Genomic DNA, 3,195 nt, shown 5'->3' on the forward strand with positions numbered 1-3,195 from the left:
GGTGGGGGTGGATGAACAGGACCCCATGGTGTTGCCTCTGGATGAACATGACCCCGATCGATCGAGCCGGTTGGGGCTGGATGAACAGGACCCTGTGGAGGGCTGGATGAACAGGACCACCCCGTGGAGGGCTGGATGAACAGTAGACGGTGGAGGGTAGGATGAACAGTAGCCCGTGGAGGGGTGGTTGAACAGGAGCCTGTGGAGAGGGCTGGTTGAACAGTAGCCGGTGGAGTAGCGCGCGGTGGAGGCTGGATGAACAGGAGCCCGCAGATGAACAGTCGCAGGTGGAGGCTGGAGGAGGTGGACGGTGGATGTACAGTAGCTCGTGGAGGCTGGAGGGGGTCAACGGTGGGGATGAACAGTATCCCGTGGAGTCCCGTTTTGCGGTACGCCACACCCCTCCCGATGAATAGGACCCCCGTTTCGACCATAGGAGGTCCGTTTTGTCCGTTTTGCGGTACGCCACACCCCTCCCGATGAACAGGACCCCCGTTTCGACCGTAGGAGGTCCGTTTCCTCCATTTTGCGGTACGCCAGACCCCTCCCAATCAACGGGACCCCATTCTGAAGGTAGGAGGTCCGTTTCCTCCATTGTGCGGTACGCCAGGCCTCGTTTCCATCGCCTGTTCCGTCCAAGCCCTCCCGATGAACACGACCACGCATTCCGTTCTGACCCAGCCGGTTGGCTCCCACGCATTCCGTTGCCTCCCCATGAACACGACGCATTCTGTTGCCTCCCCATGAACACGATGACGACGTTGTTTCTCCGTTCCGACCCAGCCATGTACACGAGCCCTGGTCATACGTATGCGCGAGTAGGCGTTCGAGACCCCGCCCGTATGTACACATACATGGCCGTATTTTCTTTCTTGCACCCTGGCCGCTGTACGTACGTGTACATGCTACGTGCGCGCCTCTACTACAACATATGCGCGCCTCTACATCGACCAGTATGTACATACACGTTCGCGACCAGAATGACAACGCTACATACGCTTCGACCAGGTGGGTCCCAACTGTCAGACACTTCCTTGCATGCGAAGATGTAGCTGGTGGGTCCCAGCAGTCAGGGGGTGAATCGTTTTTTTTTTCAGACGCACTTCCTTGCGTGCGAAGATGTAACTTGTGGGTCCCAGCAGTCAGGGGGAAACGTGTTTTTCGCAAAATACAGTGGCCCGTCCGGTGTGTCCCAGCTGTCAGGTGGAGGAATCATTATTTTCCGTGTAATAAGGAGGCACTTCCTTGCTGCGGCCATGGACCCAACTGTCAGCCTCTCCATGTATAGTCCACGTCTGATGGAAGTCGTTCCTTGACCACGTTGACCACGCCGCGCCGAGAGCACCAGGGCGGTGGACGACGGCGAGGCCAAGGAAGGGGACGACATGAAGGCAGGGAAGACTCGGCAGTTGTTTCCCACACGGAGGGGAGTACGACTGTATGAGGGTTTACGGGTTTGTCTGTCGTCGCCGAAGAATAACAGCAGGTGTGGGTGAGTAGGGGGATGGCTAGGCCAGCGATGGGAGTATGGTCGGGCGGTGAGGCCTGCGCGGCAGCACAGCCGGCCGCGAGGAGGAGGGAGCAGACAGTCCCACCGCCGCTTGTTTGAGCGGCTGGAGCGGGAAGAGCAGAGATTGAAGAAGCACGACGGCCGTTGGATGGACATCCAACAGTCAGTGCTTGTGCATCAACCTTTTCTTTTAGGAAAGCCTCAAATCTGTGGAAAACAGCATACAGCCCATATGCCATTATTTCTAATAATTTACAGCCCATTTGCTAATTCTTAAGGTTTTTTTGGAGCCCATATTCTTTTTGTTAGCATTACAGCCCATATTGTGACAACGGTTAAAAAATTATATGAAACTTTGCATATTTCGCTGCGGTTCGAACTGTTTTTAATCCCGAAATTTCGACTCACATTCAAACTGATTTTAAAAATAAATGTATATCAATATAAAATCCAACAAATTCTCCACGCATAAAATTTAATGAAATTTAAAATCTTGAAATGAAAAAAAGATATTTGAAACTAAGTGCCGGTTTGATGTGTTTTAAAAATGTACAACCCATTTCTCATTACTGATGGGCCATTTTCTCGGCCAGCCGAATGAAAGCTCTCTTCGTCTTGAAAGATTTGCAGCCCAACAGGCCTGACAAAGCGACTTACTTGGCAAATCACAAAAAAACTGGGATGTGGCCGTCGACCCAGCTATCAGCCTCTCCACGTACAGTACTCTTCCGATGGAAGTCGTTCCTTGACCACGTTGACCACGCCGTGCGGAGAGCACCACGACAGTGGACGACAGCGAGGCCTAGGAAGGGGACGACACGGCAGTGGAAGCCCACGCGGAGAGGACTACGAGGGTTCACAGGTTCGGCTGTGGTGTGAGGCTGCCGTCACCGCAGGGCCTAGCCTGCGGTGGGAATAGTAGGGGCGGTGAGGCCTCTGCAGCAGCACAGCCGACCACGGGAGGCAGGAGCATGCAGCACGATCGGCGCTGCTTTGGGCGGCTGGAGCAAGAAGACCAGAGGTTGAAGAAGCACTACGACCGTTGGATGGACATTGTACGGTCACTGGAGCTAGAACCGTTCATATTGACTAAGTTGACAAAGCCCTTCGTCCCGGTCAACTTAGTAGGCCCACAAGTCAGCCTCCCAGCAAGGTGGGTCCCAGCTAGCCGGGGGAGTATTCATTTTTTTGTGCGTAGTAAGGAGGCACTTCCGATGGGTCCGAGCTGACAGCGGGGGGAACGTTTTTTCGCGAAATACGGTGGCCCGTCCGATGGGTCCCAGTAGTCAGGGAGAAACGATTTTTTTCACAATATACTGGTGGCCCGTCCGGTGGGTCCCTGCTGTCAGCTGGAGGAATCATTATTTTCCGCATAAGAAGGAGGCACTTCCTTGCTGCCGCCGTGGACCCAGCTGTCAGCCTCTCCACGTACAGTCCACGTCCAATGGAAGTCGTTCCTTGACCACGTTGACCATGTCGCGCCGAGAGCACCAGGGCGGTGGACGACAGTGAGGCCTAGGAAGGGGACGACGCGGAGCCGGTGAAGACCCGGCAGTGGATGCCCACGCAGAGAGGAGTATGAGGGTTCACTCATTCGGCTATGGTGTGAGGCTGGCGTCGCCGCAGGGCCTGGCCAGCGGTGGGAATAGTAGGGGGCGGTGAGGCCTCCGCGGCAGCACAGCCGG

This window comes from Triticum dicoccoides, chromosome 3A (assembly GCF_002162155.2).
Source record: "Triticum dicoccoides isolate Atlit2015 ecotype Zavitan chromosome 3A, WEW_v2.0, whole genome shotgun sequence".
In the NCBI taxonomy this organism is placed as follows: domain Eukaryota; kingdom Viridiplantae; phylum Streptophyta; class Magnoliopsida; order Poales; family Poaceae; genus Triticum; species Triticum dicoccoides.